General features: G+C 28.5%; 1 protein-coding gene across 4 annotated transcripts in view; it reads left to right on the top strand.

Annotated features, from left to right (window-relative positions):
• The window catches only part of LOC129958936 (leucine-rich repeat-containing protein 24-like), a 214,797-nt gene that overhangs the window by 136,854 nt on the left and 50,367 nt on the right, over positions 1–27,576 (top strand). For all 4 annotated transcript variants that reach the window (XM_056071683.1, XM_056071686.1, XM_056071684.1 and 1 more), the window contains one exon: positions 9,651–9,722. The gene's annotated coding sequence lies outside the window, so the exon portion shown is untranslated. The remainder of the gene's footprint in view (positions 1–9,650; positions 9,723–27,576) is intronic.

Below are 27,576 nucleotides of genomic sequence, written 5' to 3'. Positions count from 1 at the left end.
AAACGCTCCTGTATATCAAACCCCACTGTCTTTTTTTCATTTCTGCGTGGTGGGTAATGAGAAACTATTAACATTCTCGAGAACAAGGGCGTTTCCAGCTTGGCTATTTTTAGATACTTGTTGAAATATTTTGAGGTGATAATTTCGTAAAAATTATTACACAAGCTAAGAAGCTGAAATGACAGAAATAGTAGTTTTTGTTAGTTAGACATCGATGACTTTTCAATACTTTCTTTCCAAATGAATTCATTTATTCATATTATAATCTTAAGAGTATTTGACATTTTTTCTAATTTGAATAAAATGTGTAATTGTTTTTCTAATACAATTGTTGAAAATAAAATGGAAATTCCCAGATTTCTTGAAAACAAAAAGATGAAAATTCATTTTTTTCCTGATATGCATTGCATGTTTTTTATAAATCATTCTAAAAATTCAAAATTGCGAGTATAATTGTATGGGATACGTATGTAATCGCAAAGTAATTTTATTGCAATATCTGTTACGAATGTATACCAAATTTTTATAAAAATATTTCAATACATTTTTTCTATAAATTTTAGAAAGATGTGCTTCAGCTTATTATGTAAGTAAAAATATTTTAAATGGTGATTTTTATAAATTTTAATTGAACATCTAGCTCATATACACCAACTCTATTTTAGTAGATCGGTTGATATATAGGTTTCAAGGTCGGTCTATAAGAAAAAGATAAAAGATGAAAAAAAATCTTTTACGGTATGATTTATTTATTTTAGACATTCGTGATCAATTTCAGAAATTTCGAAAAGCGTTATATAGTTTTAGGAATGAGAAAAAAATTTGACAAGTTGCCACTCGCTATTACATGGTATCTAACTGCATATGGTTTAATTATTAATTGCACATTTCATTTCATGTCATGGAACTAATTTTTTTTAATAGCGAATGCATATAAAGTTAGAAATAAAAAGTAGTTTTTAAACCGCTTAGTTTCACATTTCATTTTTTAAATGCATTTAATTGAAAGACACATTTTTTTTAAGTCGAAACGTTGCTCCAGCTATTATTAAATATTTCATCGCTTTATACTGCTCGGTAAAATAGTAACTTGAAAAAAATAGGATATTTCTACATTTCAATGCATGTATATTTTATAATAGTTATATATGTTCAACAAATTTCTTTCCTTTTTCCTAAAATGTTTTCTGTGCCGTACTTTTATTTAAATTTTCTTTAGAGCTTCAAATGCCTGGAATAAATTTTTAATGCTCATAAAATGTGCATTGAATGAAAAAAAACACACTTATCCCTGAAAGCGAAAGCATTTGCGTGGAGATTAAGAGTAAATTTGGTTTCGAAAGTATTTTTTTTTTTCGCTGAAGAATGTGTCAAATACACTTGCAATCACGCTTTAAACAAAGTTTCCATCTAGAAAGTCAGTAAAAGAGAAAAGAAACTGTATACATAAGTTTCTCCCCCATGCAAGCATTGATATTAATGAATTTCGAAAATTAAAATGTTTATTAAATATAAATTTTATTCAGATTATGATGAAGAAGCTACTCCTACTCAGTAGATCTGAAATAAGTCTTTCAAAAAGAAAACTAAGAAAGTCAAATTAGGAAAATTCGCATACATGTCAGAGAGGAAAGAGTATTTAATCCCACTTTAAAGAATAATGAAATTGATGAAAAAGGGGGCATTTTTCTCCCCAGAGTTCATTGTCTTATGAGGCTTATTATTCCTCATCCACTCTGCATATTTTTTTGATTGCCTCTGAGTTAGATTGAAATTATGTTTTGAGTCTTTTAAAAGGAATGTTGTATTCTGAGCGGAAATTAGAGAAAACGAATATTATTTTTATTGCATAGTTCTTAAATTCAAAATTTATAGCATTATTAAAAAAACGTTAGAGCGACAAAGAGAAATACGTTTTTTTAAAAAAAATATTTTGCAAATCTATCTGCAATTTTCTTCAAAAAATATTTGCTCTTCGAACATGCTTTTTCAAAAATTCTGTGATCGAAAATATCTTGCATGAAAAGCATCGGACTAAAGTTCCATGTGTCTTTCATGTGCAGATAAAACTTTTTTTTAATGTCTCGTCTCTAATGTTGATTTCGGAAAATCAGGCATTTGCCATTTTAATTTGTTGTTTTTCTTGTTTTTGGAAATAATTGTTTTATTCTAGCCATCGCATTTGTGAGAAAAAGAAGCATCCTATTTGCTTCCACTCTTTTTAAAACTCCTTTTTGGTTTCACTTCTCCTGCAAACAAAAGCTGTTTCGAAATTATAAATAAGTTAAGTCTTTAAATGTCTGTAGATAATTGCTCTTTTATATATCGTTGTTTGCATTTAAAATATGAATAATCTCAAGTATTGATTTGAAGAAGTTCATAAATCAGATCTTCTTTGACTCTTTGCAACTTCTTTTAAATCCTGTTCTCGTTTTTTCTTGTTGGCTCTCTACATATCTTGTATGTAAAAAAGTCTGCTTAAAAGAATATATCATTATTCATTGATATGAAATCTGCATAACATTTCAGCGTTTTTTAGATCGTCAGGACATCATTTCCAGTTTTCATGTTTTGCTGTGAAAGTATTTAATCAATCAAAAGTATCATTTGGTCGCTAGTCGATATGGGCACTGTTAGGAATTGATCACATACCATTATCCAGAAAAAAATTTACCAAATTAGATTTATTTTTTGTATAAAATAATGCTAAAAATTAAAAATGAAACGGCAAGGAAGTTGAAATTTCTGTCTCATGAGCAGATGATCAGTTATAATTTTTTGTAATTTTCTTTTTAACAACCCGTTCATGCTTAAATAAGAAACCAGAAATTTCACACATACCATTTCTGAGTCGCATTTGATTTCCGCTTTTTCTAAGTCTACTAGTAACAGAAATCTCACCTTTTGCAGGGCAAATTTTTTGGAAGAACGTATTTACATTTTTTTTTTTTATTGTTGTTCATAACGATTATGCATCGGAAGTAATTGAGTATGTTAGATAAAATTGAATTCGCCCAGCTTTCTTTTTTTTTCCAACATATTTCATTAATTTTAACAAAATAAAAGAAAAAACACGTACACTGAAGGGCCTCTCCCTATAAAGAATACGAAAGTTCTTTCTTTTCTCTCCTCCTATTTTTTATTTATTTATTATTTTTTATTTTTATTCTTGCAGCCTTAGACAGACATATTATCTCTTCTCCAGCTTATTTCCGGTACAGATTTATGTTTGTCTGGAGTTGAATATAAAAACTGATTTAAATCAAAATATTTAACGATGCACTAGGAGCTAATTATTAAGCAACGATGAATGGAAATGGCTTAGTTTGACATATTCTTCTAACCTAATATAGCAAAAGTAACTGAATAAAAGTTCTTTATTTATGGCGTTTTGTTAAGAATTACCTAATAAACTGTGTTGCGTTTCATTCTATTCTTTTTATTTAATCAATTTTTCATTTCGCTTATTTTTTCCTCCTTGTTTATTTGCCAACTTCAGATAATGAATTATTATTGCGACTGTTTTTGTAATGCTCAAAACGGATTTCAAAGAGAAATTCGTTTTTAATGTCGAGACTTAAAAATATTGTCGAGCACTCGGATTTTAATTATTCAATTTCAACGTATTTTCATTCTTTTTTTTCTCTCTTTCAATCTTGTACTCTCTTTCAATCTTGTACTTTAACTCTTTCAATCTTGTACAACTCGTAAGTTTTCAAAAATCTTTTTTAATGATACTGAATTTTTATTTATTTTTAACTAATTACTTTAAGATTGTCAATCATATGTATTCACAATAAATTTCAAGTATAAATTCATAGTGATTTGAATCCAGCGGAATTTTTAAAACAAAAATTGTGTTAGTATACATAAATGAAAACAAGTCCATGATATCTATACTTATAATAAAGCTCAATGTGTGTGTGTGTGTGTGTGTGTGTGTTGGCGCTCTACAGGCCAGACCGTTTGACATACAGCTACCAAATTTGGTACATGTATACCTGGGGTTTCTTTTTTCGAATTTTTAATTAGAATTTTAATTATTAATTAAAAACTAACTTTCCCGCCAAAAAAATCTTCCATTTTCCCCACCGCCAACTTTTCCGCCAAAAAAATCTTCCATTATCCCCAGCGCCAAACGAGAAAGTCTTCAGTTTTTTTTCTCCCAACAGTAATGAGGCTAGGGTTAAAATTTTTCGGCGGATTATTTCAATCGGTTCTGTTTATTTTCTTAATGTTTGATGCATTTAAAATTAAACATTGTTAATGAATCAATCTTTCAGATTCATTCTGAAGTACTTTTGAATTAAAATAAAACAGAATAAAGGAAATTAAAAATTTCTAATCCGCATAGCGTTATCCCAACTGGCCTAGAAAAAATCACGTATTTGCGTTACGTAACCGGCGAAGAAAATTCACGCATGCGCATTCTGTTCTGATTGTTGCCATGACAACGTTATCAATGGATGATTTAAATTATTTTTGGGTTAGTTGCATGCTTTTGTAAGTAAATTGTATTTATGTTAGTTATATATTTTTTGTATATGCTTATAGTTTTAAGTACATCGTTTTTTAAGTAGTTTTTTTAAAACCTGTTTTCAACCGTTTATTTTAAACGATTCGTTTTATTTTCTTAGTGTTTGATTCTTTTAAATTTAAACATTGTTAATTAATCGATCTGCTCATAATGAATCTAAGAAAATTTTGTTGACCAACTCTTGAGATATTACATAAATTAAAAAAGATATTCTTTAGTGCCCATAAAGTTTAAACGCTGAGTGACTCTATTTTCAGTAATCAGATTATAAAAAAATGCTTTGTTTCAGTAAAAAATATTATTATATTAATTGAAGATAAATTCTTTCCACTTTAATTTAAAGCATAAATTCTACGGGTGCTAACAGAAAATGAGAGAGATACATATTACGTTATGACTGAAGGCCTTTATAATATTATGAATGAATTATATGATAATCAAAATTTGAAGTTTTAAAATATTTTGATGAAGAAGCTATTAAAGTAGAAATTGCATAAAATATTTAATTATTAAAATTTTAACGAACATTAAGATTGGCGAACCGGCTGGTCGCCAAAGGCGGCTAGTATAAAATAAAACAAAAATAAATTTTGATTTTGATTTTTGATTTTTAATTAGTTCTGAAATTACTGTAATTGTTTAGCTAAAGTGCATCTCCTATAAATAATATTTTCTATTAAATAATTTTCTTATTTTTAGTTATTATATTTATATAATTTATTCAAAATTAATTGGGAAAGAAAACAAAATGCAAGTACGAATTATTTTGCTTTGTAATTTTTATTCTAACGACATATTTTGGATTAAAATCGGCTAAATAAAGAGATTCATTTTTTTTTTTTTTTTTTTTTTTAAAGATGGAAGAAAAAGTTTTTGAAGTGTTTGACACAAAAATGTAACTATGTTAGAAATGGTTATATCGCGAAAAAAAAAAATAAAGTTGTATTTTAACATTCCCATTTGATATGTATTTTAAAGCTGAGCTTTAGAAATAAATAAAATATTTCTTCGTAAAGTTATTAAGTAACTTCACCTATACTTCGGAGTCAAGAACTTAGGAAAATAAGCATTTTTGGAAAATTCCATTACTCTGTAATCTTTAATCGAAACCTAAGAGAAAGCGGCTAATGGAAAATCTGTCCACGAAAGAAAGACTCAAGTATTTTATCTATTAGAAGATCCTCTGTGATATATCGTAATGACGTACATCAGCCTTCCGATAAATTTATACGAAGAAAACTGTGGAAATCATTAAAAGGGAAAGAAAACGTTATTGAAAACGAAAAACAAACGTAAGGAATCTGAACTTTTAAGTTACTTACCGAAGCTAAGATCAATGATTTTTAGTTTTTCGGAAATGGTTCCCGAGAAAGGAAAAAAAAAAAAAAAAAAATCAACACATCAAAAAAATTCCGTTTCTGATTTATTATGATCCGTAATAATAAAATCCGCATTCATTGTTCAAAGTAAAGAGAGGGAAGAAAAGCAATGGGTGAAATCCTTCAAACCATACCTGAAATAGTTTTCGGGAAGGAAGCATTTCAAAAGAAGAAAGAATCACTGAAGAGTGTATTTAATTAAATTCGGTTCATAATATGTATTTATTTTTCGCTAGCTGTTTTCTAAAATTATTAGTCTGTTTGGAAATATTTTACATAAAAACAAACAACTTAGATCTAAAATGTATTTAGTATATAAATTCATTTCATTAACTGCAACTTTTTTAATGCGAATTTATTATTAATATTGTAATATAAATGATAATTTGTGATTATTCTGAGAAATGTATGTTTTGCTATTATACTAAAATACAATATTCTAGCTTAAGTGGCAAAACATAAATTATAAATTTAATGCTGAAAATATGACTTGAATTATATGCATAAATATGTTTCAATATTCGTATTTCATTTTCAAAAATGTACAATTCAAAATAATTTTCAATATATTTATTTAAACTTTCGAAATATCTTCTATAAGTTGAAGTATTCTGTAATTTTTCTTAATTCTTTTCTTGTTTTGTCATATCTCTGAGGAACATCAAGAAAAAATCTGTATTTTTTGCATGCACATTTAAATTTAGACTTTTTAAACATGGTCTTAACGAATGGATTAACTGATTATTAATTACTTGTTTAGCAAAAAGTATATAATCCTTCATTGTTAATTTTAGAATAGATAATTTATAGTATTCTAAATTAATTTTTATGATTAATTTAGAATTGAAAAGGATCATTTTATTTTCCATTTGTGTCCATGTGATGTGAATTTATTTTGGTTACTAAACCTGATGCAGGCGTCTACAGAAACGAAAAAGATTTCTAAAATCTGAGGAATGGAATTTCATCAGATTAACCTGCGTTCTGTTTTCGATGGATTATTACTTGTTTTCTAGAAGAATGTATGCTGCATATTAGTCCTATTAACGCATGCAATTGGTCATTTTTCTTAAATATATTCTGCAAAAAGCCATGGAAAGTTTTTCAGTTTGTTTTTGAAACTGAAAAATGCCGACCAAATTACCTACAAAACTTATTGCAGTGTTCTTGCGCTGCAGTACCGTTTATCCGATTGCGTTAAAACTTTGTCAACTTATTGCTTTAAACATAGAAAATCCATGTTTTTCACATGGCCAGTTACATGTTGAATGCCACGAGTCGGACAGCCAAGAAGACGGAAAAACAAAACATATTATCTACCCTAAACTACTTGAATAATAAAGTCAAAGACATTGTATTAATATCATATATACTTCTCCTTTATATAAATATCATTCTTTCTGTCATTCCTAATTAAACAACATAGCTATTTCCAATTTCAAATGATGTTTCCAAAATTATTTCTTCTGAGGCAGCAACGTGCCGGGTGCCTAGTATATATATATATATATATATATATATATATATATATATATATATATATATATATATATATATATTATAGTGTAGAACTTTATTTTCTGGCCTTTAGATAGAGAGTTTAATTCAGATTTAAAAGAAATTGATATCTTTTACTTAACTGAAATTCATGCCTCGCAAATGGCTTTCATGCTGAAAGGAATGCTTCGCAAATGGCTTCCTAGAGAAAAATACATTGTCGTCAAGTAGGTCAACATCCAAACAAAACATGAACGAAATCCATTCTCGAATGTCCTTCTGCAGATAAAATTTAGATTTCTCTTCTCGTTTTTTTGTCCTGTGCGACATCTAAATCTATGTGTTTGTTCGAAATGATGCTAACATTGTAGGAAATTCATCGGAACAAAGTATCGAAACGGTGAAAATTCTGGTCAGGAATCATTCAAGATATAGAATGGAAAAAGATCTAAGAGAAGAAGCAAAAAGGAAAGAATGGCTTTTTTTTGGGTTAGGAAATGAATAGGAAGTCAGACATCAACAGGGAAAAAAAAAGGAAAATCAAGTGGACTAAGTTGGGGGTAATATATACTGTCTGTTTTTCTTTTCCTAGAATGTTAGCAAGAATTTTGGACACTTAAAATGTCTTCCTTTCACTAGAAATGCATATACGTATTTAAAAATATCAGTTGCAACTTTATTTTGATCACTTTTACTTGGAAAATAATAATGTAAATTATAAATTTATGTTGTAAGCAAATGTGCGAAAAGTCAAACTGATGAGTAGTATTTATTTAAATGTTTACTTCAGCTGTATAATCTTAAAAATTATATTCTGTATTCGGTTTTAGACTTTGAGTTGTGCAAAAAATTTTGCAACTTATTATATATGCATTTTCGAAAATATATACGACTTCTTAAATATTATGCATTCCGTACTGTACAAATAAGCATTCTAACTTGCACATCATTTACATCATGACGTAAAATTTTTTTTTATTAAATTATGAAATGTTTTCTTAAATAAATAAAAAGAAACTGTAACAATTTCACTTGGGGGCATGTTTTTTTATCATTAAATTTAAAACTTTATACTTTTTGGTGTCTTGTGCTTATTTCTTATACTTTAAAAATAAATACCACTTATTCCTCGCATTATATTTTGAGGGTAAAGCTTATCTCTCTATGCTCAGTATTATTTCAATGCATGTGTATATAGTCTAGACATCAGATAATCTACATAAAATTTTTAATTAGCAATAAAGATTTCATCTGTATAGTATGAGAAGGTTGATTAATAGTTAATTATTTTGCGAGGACTGTATTTTGAACTTGAATAAGAGTTATGAAATATGTCCAAACCTTGCAGTTTATCTTTTAAAAGATTTTCTTCCGTACGCATTATGGCCATATAGTGTATTGTGCTTTGTATATTAGTTGGGTTCACATTGTTTCCTTTTCATGCAAATACAGACTATCATAATAAAACTAACTTTTAAGAGATTTTTATTTTTATACTTTTGGAAACAGTTGCTGACAAATGATCTCATTTGACTAAGTAGTGATTAATTACACCTACCTCTATTCATCTTTTACATTATTCTCTTCTGAATAGAAGGGTTTTTTTTTTTTTTTTTTTTTTTTTTTTGTTCTGGTTATGTCAAGAAACACCTCATTGAGCAGTATTTACACATTAACTAATTCTTCTCTCAGATATCCAAATCTTCAAGGTATTGAAATTTTCGACACAAATTTAGTAATACTGGCTGGAGTAAACGTCCCAAAGATGAACAAGCGATCTTATGCACCTCTTTTCTTCTAAAGCTTTTTTTAAAAATTATTATTAGAGGTTTTTCCCAGCTGTGTCTAGAATTAGAGTGGTTATATTCACCTGCGGTTCCTTTTTAATTTAAATGTTTGTTATGTACCAGTTTTGTTACCTTCTGATTTTAATCATTGAAATCTCTCTGAGAATTTTTACACCATTGTCTAAGAATTACCTGAAAAAGTTGAGTATTATCTAGCATAAAAATTCATCATCTTTTGTATTAGAAAAACTATCTCTAATTAACTAGGCTGTTTTCTAAAAAAAATTCATAACACACTTTTTTCAATGTGCGTGTATGTACTTTTATACACACTTTTATCTGTGTGCTAAAAAGTAGAATCGGTTTACTGTTATAAAAATTTGCATGCTTAAAGGTGTTTACCTACTTATTGTTACAAAAAACATTAAACTTGTATTTTATTTTTTACAGGTGACATTTCGGGAACAAGTGATAAATAAGAATCGCCTGGCAGGCGTCGTCGCAAATACATCGTTGTTTGACGTAAGTAAAGTTTAAAATTATTTTCTTCAAAAAATTAAAATTATTTATATATTATCTCTCCTTTTCTCGAAGTGTGTGTGGTTATTTTCTTTTCATTAAAAAACCATTTCTGAAAAAGTTTTCAAGTATTTATTGAAAATCAATGTTTTATATTTGATTATTTATTTGCTTTACTAAGAATATAAGTTAGGCTCTATAACCTTTTAGATCAATATATATATATATTTTTTTCAGAAACCACATATCTCAATAATCATGCATATTTCAATAAAAAAAAAAAATACTTGCTTTTACAAATTACTTGCTCGTAAAATAATACATTATTTTACGAGGTAATAAAACTCGTTTTGTAAAGGATTAATTGATTATATCAAAATACACATTGTTGAAAAAAGAGTTCAAGGAACTTAAGTTTAAGAAATTTACGTTTGTAGTTGTAGTCTTAGTACTGAGAAATTTATTTTCTGTAAACAATTAGAAGGAGAAGAAACTGTAAACCCTATTCTAATTGTCTTTTCAATTTATTGAAATTCGTCGAAAGCGCCTTAAAGTTGTCGTGGCTGGAGGAATTTAATTCTTAACCTCACAACAATCAGCAAAATTGAGTGAGGATTGCAATTTTATTTTAGCACGATTACTCAAAAGTAAGCCGATTCGCTTATAAGAAATCTGAAGACATATTTAAGTTAACGTGTTTTTGGCGTTTGACCGTTTCAGCTAGAGCTACCAAACTTGGCACATATATATTTTAGAAATGTGCATCAAGGAATTTTATTTCGGAAATTCTCATTAGAAATTTAATTAAAAAATAAATAAAATGTTGGCGTTTTTCCGAGGTAAGTTCCAAAATCATTACAGTATGACGATGAATTTATATCACCTTAAATTTCAAGAAATTGAATTTTTAATGATATCTATCATTATGCGCTGTAATTTATGTTTTTAATGTTTAATTAAATTCTTAAAAATATTTTAAGTATAATTCTGCAAAATATATTTCACACGAAATTATAAAAATTAACCTAAAGGAGCACGTTATATTTACATGAAAGAATTGGCTTTTATAAACATGTTGTCATTACGCTGATGAAGCTAAAATTAAAAGATTAAAAAGTTAATTCTTACTGTATACTAAACCTAAAAACGTTTGATTTTTAGCACACGTGTGTATGAAATAGTAATAAATATGAAGCATGATATTTTCTTAAAAAGAGAAAAAAAGTTCTTGTGACTTTTAAAACATTTGTATAATACTTAAATAATTCAGTGTTATTCCTGGCAAGCATGGTTTAATATGTAAAGGATATCCACGTTCATCAGGATTCAACATCGAACTTCTGAACCGTTAGTAGTAGACACCAGAATATCTGAAGGATTTTGGTATTTAATATGCCATCTAAATTATTATATTTTATGTAGTTTAAATCAATAATTATTTTGATGAATTACAGAATTCCATTTTTTATACAGGCTCTATGAGTCATATTTAATGAAATGATCTTGAGACTCTAATAAGAAAAAAAAGCTTCTGTTTTTCGTGACAAAAATTTATTTGAATTATGAAACCTGGATATCATTAGTTTATAAAAGCGCGCGATTTTAAACCACTCCATTGACAGTTTTCAAGCAGATAAGCCGATAGGCTCCCAGAGTTTCCCCAAGTCTGATTAGCCTAAAATAATGAAAATCTTAATTGTCCTAAATTAATGATATTCCTCATAACTTGATCTGAATTGGTCGAAAAGACTGAAGCTTTTTTTGATTTAAAAGTTTTGTGTCGAGAATATTTTACTGTATATGTTTCAAAGGACAGATGGACTGCTTAAAATTGAATCTACATTATTTCTTTAGAAGTATATTTATTGACTGAAACAAAATAAATTATTATTATTTACGTTCATTTAAATCCTTTTGAAATGAAAGCTGAATTTTAGGGTGAGTCAGAGAAATTTGTGACTCCTCATATAGAAATCGTACTCTTTTGAGAAAGTGCATAAATTAAAAACAACAACATAATAATAATCTTTAGTACATATAAGATTTCAGGGCTGAATGATTCCCTTTTCTGCAATCAAACATCTTTAAAACACATGTTTAATTTTAGAAAAAGAAGAAAAAAAGCTTTTTGTATTGGTTGAAGTATAATTATTTCCGTTTCAAATTTAGGTTCAAATTTTAGCGCTGACAACAAAAAAAAAAAAAAAAAAAAAAAAAAAATTAAAAAAAAATAGCGAGATGCATAGTACGCTGTAAGGTTTTTAAAATGGTTTGAAATATATGACTACAAAATTTGAAATTTATAACTGAAAATTTTAGCGACAATTTATTCCAATTAACCAGTTAATCGCCGAAGGCAGCCACCAAATAATATAAAATTCGATAATATTTAAACCTATTATTACTACTTGATTCCCTTTTTTTAAGAATGAAATTTTATATTTGCAAATATCTTGAATTTTCTGGTACAAAATTATGCATTTATTTTTGCGTAACTATTGATTTTCTTCAGTATTTAAATTAAATTATTTAAGTCTTATATATATATAAGGCATATATATATATATATAAGACATTCATTTGCCTATTGCTTTTTTAATGTTGAAATTATTTCTTTATTACCTAAAGACGTTTAAGTATAGTATTTAATGATAAAAAAAACTTTAATATTATAATACTCCTGAACTGTTTTTCAAAGAAATTGGAATCTGGATCCTCACAATCAAGCACACATCCTTTATACCAAATAAAATTTTGGTCAAGAATGATAAAATTGCGGCTAAATTTTTATAAAATATCAAATTATTCTTAAAACGGAAATTTTGTTACTACGGTTTAGTAAAATAACATTTTTCCTCTAACGCTTTTTAAAGGAGTATCTTAATACTTCTGTTTGTCTTTTATCTGCGATATAATTAATTTTCTTCATTGATGCAATTCGTAAATTGCATTGAATATCCCAAATTTTACTACGCTGGAATCGCATATTCATTCTCTCAGTAGTATGTTTAACTGAGTTGATTCAGTACTAAAGAGTCTTTCTGCTTTCTGAAGAAATCTTATTTTATCCATGACGACGAACACTCCAACAACGTCTTTAACCACTTCATTTTACACCAAATACGTATTCATGATAATGTTTCCAATATTTTGTGTTGATGCACCAAAACTTAAGTGGTAATTTGCTGTACAATAATCAGTTTTTCGTAATCGATGGCTACATTTAAGATAATTGCTAGAAACTGGAACTTTCTTTGGCATATAGTTATTAAATAATGCTATAAGTTTTTTTTACACTAATAAACACTAATAAAAATGTTTCAGCTGGAGATGCAATATTCTTTTAGAAAATATTTTATTATATATATTATGAAAATTCTCTAACTGCCTGAATATCAGTATGATATTTTATAAAAAGTTGAGTTTATTTCTATGAAGCTGACATTTTAAAGATTTATCGATTCTTCGTGAAGTATTTTTCATTTCCAATTTAAACTGCCATTTATTATGCTATTGATATGTGATATTTTCGTTAATTCCTTATATATGATTATATATATAAAAACAAATATAATAAGAATATAGGGTAGAATTTTTTGAAAGAAGTTTTATTTATGATAAATGATGGGAATCGTTTATAAGCGTTATCATTTTCATCTAAAATTCCAGGATCGCTCTTTCTTCTTGAATTGTTTGGTAAAATATATTCGTAATATTTGAAAATGTAGATTTTTCAGAAAAAAATATTTTTCAACACATGGAATGTTTCACGAGGAAAAATTAATTTCGTTATCGAAAAATCAGTAAGAATGCTTGCACGGTATGTTTCCGTTTCAGTCATCTATCTTTTATCACAAAAGAAATTTGTCAAAGTGGCGTCAGATCTTAAATATATGCTTTACCAGAAATTTCTAAAAACTAATAAAAATTCTTGACATGTGTGAAAAGCTTTATTTGTGTGAATACGAATGCTTGAAAAATATTCGTTTGGTTTGGTCATGGTTAAGTTCAGCTTGAAATTTAAAAAAAAAATAATAAAAAAATGAAAGATTTGCTTGAACTTTTAATCCAGGCTTTTCATTATTATTAATCGATTTTGATTTTGTACGAGCGTATTCTTATTACATTATTTTTAGCATTATCGTTACATGAACGCGAATCTTCTTCTCTTAACAATGGATTATATTGCATCATTTTAAAATTCATATTTAGAATTTATTATTTACTAGCCGCATTTGGCGACTAGCCGGTTCGCCAATCTTAATGCTCGTTAAAATTTTAATAATTAAATATTTTATGCAATTCCTTCTATAATATTCTTCTTCATTTTCAAAACTTCAAATTTTGATAGTCATATAATTCAGTCATAATATTATATAGGCCTTCAGTCATAACGTAATATGTATCTCTCTAACTTTCTGTTAGCTCCCGTAGAATGTATGCTTTCAACTAAAGTGGAAATGATGAATCTTCAATAAATATAATAATATTTTTTACTGAAACAAGGCATTTTTTTTTAATATGATTACTGAAAACAGAGTCACTGAGCATTTAAACCTTATGAACACTAAAGAATATCTTTCTTGATTTATGTAATATCTAAAGAATTTGTCAACAAAATTTTCTCAGATTCATCATGAGCAGATCGATTAATTAACAATGTTTAATTTTAAATGCATCAAACAATAAGAAAATAAGCAGAATCGTTTAAAATAATCGGTCGAAAACAGGCTAAAAAACTACTTAAAAAACGATATACTTGAAACTATAAGCATATACAAAAATATATGACTAACATAAATAGAATTTAATTACAAAAGCATAAAACTAACCTAAAAATAATTTTAATCAAGTCAGCATCCGTTGAAAATAGTTGTCAACAATCAGAACACAATGCGCATGCGTTAATTTTCAACGCAAGCTATGGTAACGCAAATGCGTGAATTTTCTACGCCAGTTGGGATAACGCTACGCAGATTAGAAATTTTTAATTTCCTTTATTCTGTTTTATTTTAATTCAAAAGTACTTCAGAATGAATAGGAAAGATCCATTAATTAACAATTTTTAATTTTAAATGCATCAAACACTAAGGAATTAAACAGAATCGTTTGAAATAATCGACCGGAAATATGTTAAGCCTATCCTCATTAGCGTGGGGAAAAAACTGACGCCTTACTCATTTGGCGGTGGGGAAATGAAAAGCTTTTTTGGCGGGAAAGTTAGTTTTTAATTAATAATTAAAATTCTAATTAAAAACTCAAAAAAGGGACCCCAGGTGCACATTCCCAACTTCCAAGGTATGCATGTGTCAAATTTGGTAGCTGTAGGTCGAACGATCTGGCCTGTAGAGCGCCAACACACACACACACCTGAAGATTAGAGAAGGAATTATTTAGTAGTATTATTAATTGGAAGAATGATAAATGAATTAGCAATGATCTTTTTAGCTTATTGAAGCCAGGGGAGGTTCAGTTTATTTGATCGTGTGTCCGCCACTATGTATTGAGTTTCAAGTGATTATCTGGGTAAATACAGAATAAGTTAGCAAAAAAAAAAAAAAAAAAAAAAAAAACAGCGATTCTGGAGGGAAACAATTTCTTTTGGGCTTTAAAATAGAATTTCTATTTCACATTAAAGTGCAATATTATGGAGCCATTCTTTCCCTTTCGGTCGCAATTTCTTTTCTCGTATTTATCCGTTTCCCAACATTTGATATCGCGGCTCTCTAAGAGGTGAAAAGTTCATAAAAGGCAATATTTTGCTAGCTTTTGGTAAGTAAATAATTTCGTGTGTGTTTGATGGAAACAAGAATTTAAAAAAAAAATTAATTTACTTATTTAAGAAATACCATTGCTGAAAAAAAATTGGAAACGAGGATTCACTTTTATTGATTTATTGAAGCTTCATTTAATACTGAAACCCAGAAGAACAACATTCTATTTTATCCATTCAGTGTCCTCGAAATGTACGTTTATTGCAAATCGCTACAAGTGATATAATTAAGAATTTCTTCTCTGAAAATTATACCAGTTGGTATCAGATATAAAAACTATTTGCAATTCCTTCTGCATTTTGAAAAATTGTTTTAAAACGACAGTTCTGTTTTCAAAGTTAGCTGTATTACAGTCGTACTATGAATATGAATCTTTGAGTGTCTGAAGATAAAGAAAGTCTCCGTTTAAAAAAATTTATTCTTTCTCTAATCAAAAATAAAACAAATAATAATTATGTTGTTGCGGCAGATTGCTTCATTAAATGTTGTTGAAAACAAAGAACGACATTTTAACGAAAACTAGACAATTTATAATGAAAAAAAGCAGTTCGTCGAAGTGAACAACTTATTCTAAGAGGCGCGTCAATCCGGAATCAGAAAGTAATGATGCAAAGCTATTCTCTTAGTATTTACATCCTTGCATATTGACTCGTCAAATGACACGGCTAATAATTATGAAATTGTTTCTCTAGATATTTATAAGCTAAAAAATTATGATCATTTAATATATTTCTTATTTTCATTTCAATTTTTTTCTCCGTTGACAGCAAATTAGAATTTGAGAAGGATAATTTTCGTAGTCTTCCACTCCATAAACTAATTTCTTTGTCCTGGTTTACAATCCTTCGACGTTATTAAATATAAATTTATTTGCTCAAAATTAAGTTTATTAAACTTTCACGCCCTATATTCATAAAATTAAAAAAAAAATTATGTTTTTAAAGTTTTCTGAAAATCATGTTATTGTTTCTCATAAACTAAATTTAATAGTTAAAAAGTCTCAATTGCAATTAAGATTCAATAACATATATAGAAATTCTTCTTTAAAAACTTAAAGTTATTTATATTTGCATAAATAAAGAAATTTAGATTTAGAAATATTCTTATTTTACTTTTACTAAGTTTATTTTCATGTATATTGATTTCTGAACAATGCAAAAGAGAAGATTTTAAGACGGTATTTGAATTAGCATGCATAGATTCAAAGCTGATTCACTAAGGTGAATTTAAATGAAAATAACAATGGGGAAATGAATAGCACGCGTTTAAACTGAATCCAAATGACTTCATTAATTTCAGAGACTCCCTTAATGCCGACGAAAAATTTACAACGTAATAAAAGATTCATCCAGACATAACAGAGAATGCTCTCGAAATCTTTTTAAAAGTACACATTGTATAAAATTCATTCATGGGGTATTATTCTTTGGGCTTTCAGTTTTGTTATTTATCAGATTGCCAGCAAGTGAAAGGGTATTTTATCCTTTCCTTTTTGTTTCATTTCATCAGGAAAGTGAATAAAAAGTTTGAAAAACACGCAGATCTACTGATCAATAAAAAACGATTATATCTCTTTTGGTATTCTTTCTTTGGCATAATTTTTTTAAATCTGTTTTTACTTGAAAATTTTTGAATTAGCATATTAATCATAAGTTTTAATGCTAATCATAGGTCATTTTAACTTTGACAAAACCCTTCTCTGCAAGAAATAATGTAATAAAATATCCCGAAGCCGTGAAACTTCTGATCTTACTTAAAATAATTTTTAACTCTCTAGTCGTTCAGTTAATTTGTATTCAATCAAATATCTGAAATCTGAAGACTATTGCTGGAGTTGCCAGAAAGTATTGATAGAAACATTCGAATATTTTATAACTGAATATGAAAAGCATAAAAGGGAGTTCGGCCATTCAGATACTTAATTTATTTTTTTTTCTGCCTCAATAGACTAGAAAGACAGCTGACTAACTATCTAAAGCATACGGCTGAATGATATGATTACATTATAATATAATGCGGAAATTAAATGAAGATTTATTTCAAAATTGATTAATTTCGAGGCAATTTAAAAATAAATTGTACTGTTTACAAGATGATGTCGACTCTTGCGAAGGCAAAGTCACATGGTTAACACTCTCATCTTATTTCCCTGTAGACTTTCAAATTATTACGCTGTGCTATTACGAGATATTCCAATACTCTTTCGGGGAATAAAATTCCGAAATTGGATTGACGTACTTCCTGTGTATCTCAGTGTGCAGTCCAAAATGTAGAAATTCAAAAATAAATGTGAGCATCAAGTAAGCTCTGGAATTTATATGCAGCGATTTGAAATAATATAAAGCATTTTATGAAGTGCATTAATTATTTTAACCGATGGCAAAATTTGATTCTCTGAGTGTACACTGCGAATTTTCACATCTCATTCATTTTTATATATCAAGCAAGATTTTAATTAGTACATTAAGTCCATTAAAATCAAATAATAATTGCTTGTACATGTACAGGGTATCCAAAAATCATCTGTGCAATTGTGAAAAAAAGTATTAGGAAAAAACAAATTAAATGTCGACATTGGAAAATTTTGGAACTAAACATCGGAGATTCAACGCATGATTCTTTTTTCTCGATTTTTTTGTATCACATTCATAAACTGCCTGTCATGAAAAGAGTTCACGATTATATGAAATTTGCGTTTACGTTGTGTTACAAACTTAAATGAAATAAACTTTGAAACAGCATGTCCAATATGCTGTGAAGAAGTTTGCCTATTGGTATACTTCATTCATAAGTTGAAGTTATTAAGCAGATCAGCAATTAGTTATTAGATGATTTTTGTTACAAAGAATTACACTAAATTACTGATAGGTTTTTGAAAACAATAGGCTTGACATTCTATTTTTCAAATAAATAGAAATCATTCAGAAGAAAACTCTAGTTTAGCCGAATACGCGAATTTATAATTATAATGTTAATCAACCAAGGTTTGTATACAGAAGATTTTCAGCTATTGTACTTTAGATAAATTATGATTCGATCATCGAATAGCAAGCAAAAGGCTTGAAGCCACCAGAAAGTCATACTGAAACGAAAATTTGAGCAGCCTGATGATATAGGCTCATCACTTGACTAGATTTGTGATTCGTGTTCATCTCATTTCAATAAATAATTAAAAAAAAAAAAAAAACTGAAAGATTATTTTTTTTGTGCGAGTTTATATTTAATGCCTTTTAGAAGCATTTCTTACAGCACAACTCGTTACTAAACAAACTAAAAACATCCATTCAACTAAACAAAAATGAGAAGCGATAATTCCTTGATTTTTAGAAAAATTAATTTGCTTAGCATGACATCGAAGTAAGTTGAAGAGACTGAATAATGATATCCTTTAGAAACCATCATACTTCATTCAGCACAAATAAAACAGAATAATTTGAAGAAATAAGAAAAAAATACTTGATTGTGAATAAAATAATAATAGTATTAATAATACATAGTATTAATTATCGGAGTTCATTAATATATAAATGGAAAGTTTATGTACATACGCACTGGAACATTTGTTTCTTGTTGTACATTTATGCCAAATCTAAAGGATTGTCTGAAATCCGTTATCATGGGAACAGCTAATATAAATTTCTTTTCGAAACGGCTTTATATATGATCATAGAAAAGTGGTATTTTAAATTTTATCAGTGATAGATTCCCCTGGAGTTTACTATTTGCAGTATAGAATGTTTGATACCGCAGACTTTCGAGAAATCGGAGTTTTGATAATTGGTTGGTCGTAAGATCTGTTGCTGAAACCGCTGAAGTAATGAGTCTTCTCAGACTTCCAGTACGGAGTAAGAACGACATGCCAATTGATTATTATTTAAAGACAAGAAGTAAAAAAAGAAAGAAAAGTAAATATCCAAATGAGGAAGGAAACCCAAATCACATCGCAAACTTAGATATCCATGAAATCACTTTGAATAATACTGCGTAACAAAACAACAAATCTAGAGCAGCAATTCCAAGGCTTTTTCCTTTCAATTGATGTCACGATAATAAAGTTTGGTGAAACGATACATGTTAGAAAGGAATTGGATCAGAAGAATTGTCTTTCATCTTGCTCCCCACAACTGATTATGTGAACGTATGAATAATACTTTGCCTAGCTTATATAGAAATTGCATCCGTTCAATTGAGAAGTATGATGCCCCTCTGTGATGCGCAGCGATCTCTTGGTTTTCTGCTGACCGCTGTTTCAAATGAGTGAAAATAGTCATTAAGAATGACTGTAAGAAATTTTGAGTCTTCCAAATGCTTTATTATAACATATTGCTGTTTTCTTCAAAAGATGCCAACCTCCAAGTCGATAGCTCTCAATCCATTGAGTTAGAACTATCTGAGCATCATTTGAAGATTTTGAAGAGGAAATCATTCATCTCCTTTCGCTATGGATGTTTCCTCGTTCTTAATATTATTGAGTTATTATCGTTTGTTTACCTGTTAAGAATCCTCAACCACCATTTCTACGGCATTATTTTAGATTTTTCCTCCGCCAATATGGCGAGGAAATTTGGAGAGTGGGGATACTGGCTCCGGTGTCGTCCACGTCATCTGAGCATGGTTCAGAATTTCGAGGTCCATCCTAAAATATCTCTTGTGTTGCATTAGCACGGAATGTAAACATGACTAAATTAAACTAATCGGATTCCTCAGTCAGCCGTGGCATAATGTAGCTTTAAACGTCGCAAAAGATTTGTGTTTTCAATTCAAAAACTCACTTAAATCATTTTCCATTTGAATGGTATTCCCACGCCTTATTAATAAAGTTATGTGATACTTTTTTATGATATTTCCATCATTTGGACTATCACCTGTATTTTAAACACTGAATTTTATCGATTGAGCTGATATGAATTATTTAACTTATTCCAATTATTTTCCTGAACTTAAATGAGACACTTCATAAAAAAAATTTTTTTCTAAAAATATTTTAATGTTAGTTTGTAAAAAAGATTAAATAAATTAATAGCAAATTTTAATAAATTTCTGCACACGGAACCTTCATTTAGAATATATATATATATATATATATATATTCATTCTTATTCTTTATGAAACATTTGCGCTTTATTATTTTTTTTTTGTTTGTTTCCAAATAAATTCTCGAAATTTTTAAGGAAAAATTCTATCCATAAATTATAATTCGTTAAACACGTCTAGGAAAAAAATGCATTCATTTCGGAATATTTTCGTTAAAATTGAAATACTTCAGATGTCAGTGATGCAATTTTTTTCAGGCTCTGTATAAAATTTGGAAAATTCATGGTCACTTTTCTTAGTAAAACTCTTTTGCCATTTTGAAAACCGAGCGTTGTTTGCAATTGCAATTTCTTTTTGCGCAGTCAAGTGACAAGTATTGGCCCAAAGAGGTATGCACCTTTTGGTCTCTTGCAGCACGCTGTCAGCTTTGTTACTGAAAAATAAGTTTAGCGAAAAATCAGCTTGGACAGCTCGTCAGTCTGAATTTTAATTAAAAGACAACTGAATGCGAAAAGACGTCGATTAACGTACTTTCGCGTCAAATTCTCATCGTCCATCCCGAGTTTAATTACCGTCTTTGTTTTTCTTATCTTAATTCTAGATCGAAATTGAATTGTGCCGTTAAATAAATATCAGAAGAGATGGAATTAATTTTTGTCTTGCCTCAGGAATTAAAAAGGACTTCTGCAGGTTTCATAAGGTTTGATTGAATAAAATGCAGCTTTTTTTTTTTTTTTTTTTTTTTTTTAACTTTAGTTCTTTAGATTATCACAGCATTAATAGTTTGTATTTTTAGTATTTTATATATTTCTATATATCAATGTAGAAACCTGATTCTTCTAGAGTTCGTCTGATTAGTTATTAACTGAGACTTCGAAATCGTGTTTCCCTGTGGAACTTCTTTTTGTCTAAATCAGAAGTATCAAAAATTCTTAAGTGTTTTTTTTTTTTTTTTTTTAGCAGAATAGAACGCATTAAAATCCGTGAGGTAAAGGCGAAATATGATATTTGATATAATACCATTCTTCATTCAACGATTTTTGTTGAATTCAATTCATAATATTAATTAATTATTGAAATTTGGTTTTGCATTTTCATAATTCCTTCATAAGAAATATATTTTAATTTTTAACCTTATACTTCTGATTGAATGCAAAGAGCAATAAGCAAGATGATGAGAAAACATTCAATTTATCTACCTTTCAAACTCTGCCATGGCACAATTTAAATAGCTAATAGTTTTGTGGAGCGATTGTCTAAAATTCTGGAGCACATTTAAAAAGAAGTAATTGTGTATATGTGCTCATGGTTGTTATTCTGAATTTCCATTAGAGGGAAATTCATTATCACCTACTGATAATTTTCTTCGTAAGAAAGGTTGATTTATTTTGAAATTTATTATCACATGAATTGATTTTTTTTTTTGCATAATATTAGTATTATCCTGATGCCTGAGCCTTCAAGAAATGGTTTGCACTATTTCTTAATGTGGTTATGGCAGATCATCATAGGATTTCAGATCTCTATGCTTGTATATGATTTTGTGCATATTCATTAATATTGTTTGTTTGAATTCGTTGTTGCTAGGAATCATTAAGGGAGTCTATTATTCAAAAACTATGACTTTAATTAGCTGAAGTTCACTGAAGGGCATTTTGTGAAAGTGCAGGGTTCTCTTCACCAAATATAAATATGATAGTGTGTTTAACATTCTTTGAATCTGCTGTAACTGCAGACATTGGCCTAGTAATTACAATTTTATTTAAATTATTAAAAAAACTGTTTTAGTATAATAACCTATTTTGAATGGATTAATAGTAACATTAATGGGATCAAATCTCTTGACGTTAGATATATTGAGTCTTGAGATTTCTTTTTACAGTCTATTTTGTAATTTTGAATCTGAATGGCAATGACGCGTTTTTAAAATCTTCAGTATGTCAAAGATGCCCATTTTCACAATCTACATAGTTTCTATTCTATTTCATAATTAACTATTTTCGATAAATGTTGCGTCTGAATCAGGCTATTAACTGTAGCTAGATTTACCATTGTTAAATTAGATGGTTTCAACTCTTGCTGGTCACCTACTTATCATCATCATAATCAATCATCTGAAAACACTTCTTCCATCAACTGGAATGGCCATCCTTTTAACTAAACTGTTTTCCCAAATGGGCAAAAAATGAACTCATGAGCAGTTGAGATGAAACTTTTCCGAAATATGTTACATGATCCGCGCATTTATACTCTTCGGAGATTCTTGGATTTTTTTTACCCTCTCAGTCATTCAATGTTCAGCATATAGGGTAAAAATATTCATGAGGTGTATTATATGATGAATCATTTCAAATTTCGTGCAACTTGAGACATTCTCGACGTTAAAATAATGTTACAGCCTATAAGTATGATATTCTTTAATATAATACTGAATGAATTCAAAGTTTTTAGCATTTCTACCTAAATCTTTATGAGAGGGCACATGTGCACTACGATCATAGTAACGGATATTGCAAAATTTTCCTGCTTATTAGGAGTTATTATAGAATTCTTTTTCAACCTGTATTCTCAAAACATAACTGTAAATATACATAAATTTCTGAAAGTAAACCGGAAGAAATTTCAATGCTCCGTGTTAACTTATATATGTCGATTGTAAATTTTCAAACATATTGGTAGAATTTTTATTATTTAAAGTGTTACGATTATTTCGTTATATCGCATTACTTTCTATACTTTATTTTCGAGTACATTTACATTTCGAAAGAATTCGTGTATACTTAACAAAGCAATTTTCACGATACTCTTAAAATAATGTTAGGATAGCTTTAGTTTATTCTTTAAATTTTGTGTTTGTTGAATTCATGCTTATTGAATAAGCTGATTTGTTCTTCTCCCAGCTTCATTTGATTCGTCTTATTCAAACTAAGAAAACTCGTTTTAACTACAAGTGAACAGGAGAATACCATGTATTTATTTTCAGTGCATAAAGTATTCATAACATTATATTTTCTGCTTTAGCTAGGCTCCTTTTTGCTGAAAAAAATCTCTAGTAACGAATTTCAGGATACGTATTTCTTGCAATGAGTAGTATCGGGAACAATATGTTGAAAATATAACAAATAATGTCCATGCAAACAATTCGAATGCTATATATCTTTGTGAAAAATTGGAAAGCAGGGGAATTTATCCAAAGAATCTTGGAATATTGGCAATGATTTGAGTTTTTAAAGAGCAATTTACGTTTGAAAGATACGTTTGCTTGCAAATAACCTTGATAAAATAAAAATCATCGATTTGGAAAGACCTTTTACTTTATTTCATATATTTATTTTTTGTGAACGAAGTGTTTCTTTCGATAGTGAATCATTTTACCAAGATATTAAACTCCATTTAAAGCATACCATTCTGAAGACTTGTAGCTTTAAAAGCAATTTCTATTTTATTTTTTCCTTCACATTCGGAATAGAACATTTGTTTAAATTATCCTACGAATGTATAAACTGGTTACTATTTACAATAAGCAAAATTATGTGCATATTTTTCTTTTGGTGATCTTTGAAGCACATACTTGGACCTACAGATTCGTAAATATTGCTCGAAGTTTTGTCTTTTCCCTGCTTAAGCTTTAGAAAAGAAATTCTTTAGCATAATTTATGCCCGCTTAGTTCAACAGCACTTGAAGTTTCACTTCAAAAGAAAGAAATATATTTTTTCCCCTTTCCTCTCCGTTTGAATTAAGGTCTTATGGGATCTGAGAATGGCAGTTCCGGATAGAGAAATGCAGCAATCACGGGAAATCTTCAGCTGTCGTCTTTTCTTCCCCAAGCATTTTTCCCTTTTAACATGCTTTTTTCCCTTACCTTTTTTACTTTTTAAAACTTTTCTCAGCGCCCCAGCTGTATTGTCTTGTAGATTCTAAGTGCAGTGATGAAAAGGGTGAGATGAATGCCCTCAATTCGGAATCCTTCGGTTATAACATCTTTTGCTGTGGAAACTTTAAACGCTCTTTTGTCGGCCATAGTTTGAATTTCTTTTTTAATCTTTGTTTACTGCTTTTTCATTCGACTGATAATTACGTGATATATATTTTCTAAATTTTATTTCGTAATGAATTTCTAATATTAATCATTATTACTCTATTTCACTTCGTTTTCAATTGATAACTCTTTTGTAACTGTTACTATAAATTTCTCGGAAATCAAACTGATTGTTCTGCATTTGGAATGATATGGAAATGGATATTAAATTGCTCAAGTAATGAGCTGAATTCTCTAATTTTGTTATTCGTTATGCTTATTTATAATGCGTTTGCTAATGCGTAAAATGTTTGTACAATTCATTCATTTTGTTTTATTCCGAATATTTTTTATTATACTATATCTGTCATAGCTTGTACATGTTTTATTATTTTGCAGAACTGTATCATCTTCTATATTTTTTTTTTTTTGCGGTTCTCAGAAAAGCTGTTTACAAATTTGGATTTTGAGTGTGATTTCTTCTTATTGTATTATATTTGTAACTAATATTCTTCAGTTGTGACGCACTGAACTAACTGCTAAAATTCATCATTATCAAATAACTCTAGACGGAATGAGCCAACTGAATGTTCAAGTTTCGGTTTGATACATACTGTGAATTATTTGTTAAATTCAGATTATATTTCAGACAACTCAACATTTTTGTTCCACAGTCAAAGTAGGCATAAAGCGAAGCACAAATGAATAGCAACTAAGAGTTATCTGTCTTTTGTTCCAAAAGTGTGTTTATAAAATTCTTATAATATGTTAATTGGATATTTCATATTTCTACTGTCGTGTAATTTTGTGGAAAAAAATTATGTTTACAACCATGGACTCTAATTTAGTACATTCCAAATGCATACATTTTCGAATTTGTTAAGATTAAGAAAAAGTAATTGTGTAGTGTTTACTGGGGTGTCTTATTATTAAATACAAAGCAATGATAGGAAGGGAATTTGTTTAAAAATGAAATATTCATAAAAATTTAGTTTCAATTACTTCTATATTTTTTCTGTTGTCATCAACCACTTCAGGATGCATAACAATCTTCTTGAAAGTGTCCTTGGCGCCAATCACAGGCCTTACTTCCTAATTGAAAATCTTGGTATTTCTCAATTCCTCTGTTTCGCTCAGATTCCTTGCAAAAGTATAATGATATTTTAACATTCATATACATAGATAATGCATTGTATCTGAATTTTTATATTGAAATCATTTAGAAGTTAAAAAGGACTCTATAAATCCTACAAATCAATTTAAATTATTTTGCCACTGTGTAATCTTTGAGACCCATTATTATTTCGATGTATATCATGTTTTAGCCTTGTAATGCCTCAGTTAAAGCAGTTATCAAAATAATAGAGATGTAAATTCTTTTATCGGATTTAATTAGCAATGCTTTACTTAAGAAAATGCTATGATTAATGTTCTCCAACGATAATAATTTTTCATTTTTAAATCCTTTTGCATTGTTATCAATCATCTAATGAGAAAATGAATATTAATTAAAAAATCCAAAGCAATGCCATTGGACATTCTATTTTGAAAGGTAAAGCGGAAATTATCTGTAAAATACATTTCTTCCGTTTAAATATTTTGATTTGAAATTTCCAACACTTTCCTGAGGAATCAAATTTGCATTCTGGAAGAGATGCCAATTATTGGGGCAGTTTTAAAACTTACCCGTTTGATAGAAAATTGCGCTTGTTAATGACCTTTGAATGCCATCCGAGCTAATTAGTTGTGCTAATGAATAAATGTTCCATGTTATTTACTATGGCCAACAAATGAGCAGGAACTGAAATAAATTCGCCAGTCATCACGAAACTTCGGATACTGCCTAATTGATTGCACTTTCTTAGATGTTCTGCATGGAAGGCTGTCTTTAATATAGGCAAGAACATGGAGGATCACATCGATCTGCGGGTAGGTTTTTTTACAGCAAATGAAGATTACATTGAAGTTATCAGGCTCTTGCCTCATGATTTTAGCCTCCGAGATTAAATGAGAGAGTTTTTATTTTTTCGATGAGGGAATAAATAAATATTCTGTAATAATGTGTGTTTATGTGGCAAAAGATGATTGTAAACAAAATTGTTTTGCCAGGATTCCGTACTTTGTCTGATTAGATGTTATCTATGAGATGAAACATTGAAAGTGAAAGAAGTATGAATACTCTTCGTTGCTTCGTATTCTTCCTAAAATGGGTTCTTTTGTTATTTAGCATAATATTTTTCAAGAAAACATGTATTAAAGCAGCTCTTCACGCGGGATTTTTGCATCAATTTATGATACATTATTTTTTTTAATTTAATCAGGTTTATCTGATTACAAACTAACTACAACTGATATCAAATGTTTATTTTAATTAAAAATGAGAAAAGTTAAAAGATAACCTCTTTATGTTTTATGCTTATATGTTATCTCTCTACAATTCTCGTGATGGTTAAATAATTTAATTGCCTACTTTTCAAACTCCCCTCCCCTCTAACCGACCCAAATTTTTCCACAGAGGAGAGCTTTTCTTTCCTTATCTTTACTTTAAATATGTAAGCGACCACAGAAGCATTTCTGTGCATGTAGCTGAACAATTTCTCTTATATTTTGTGCAATTCAATTAAAATACTTTTTATTATTTTAATTACTTATGAATTATAACTCTGAAAAATCTATTTCTTTCATAAGGAAGCAACCAAAATCAATTAAACTTATAATTTTTTCTGTTGGCAGATCTAAAATTCTAAGTTCTGTATTTCTAAATTGTAGAGAAAATTGTTTTAAAGAATTAAAAAAGAAAGTTATTTTGTTACCTATGAACTAATCAGTTTTATTTGGTTTCGTTATTGTCTTATGCATGTAATTAATGATATAATTTATCTATCTGCTACATAAATGGTATAAGATGGTATTTAAAAAATACTTATATAGTTTATATGTTTTATTTCAAAAAATAATCAGGAATTTCAATTTCCAATTTTTTGAAATAAACACTTAGGAAACAGAATTTCGAATTTCATTTCTTAAAAT

This window comes from Argiope bruennichi, chromosome X1 (assembly GCF_947563725.1).
Source record: "Argiope bruennichi chromosome X1, qqArgBrue1.1, whole genome shotgun sequence".
NCBI lineage: Eukaryota > Metazoa > Arthropoda > Arachnida > Araneae > Araneidae > Argiope > Argiope bruennichi.
The sequence above is the reverse complement of the archived record's forward strand: the minus strand, read 5'-3'. Positions and strand labels throughout refer to the sequence as shown.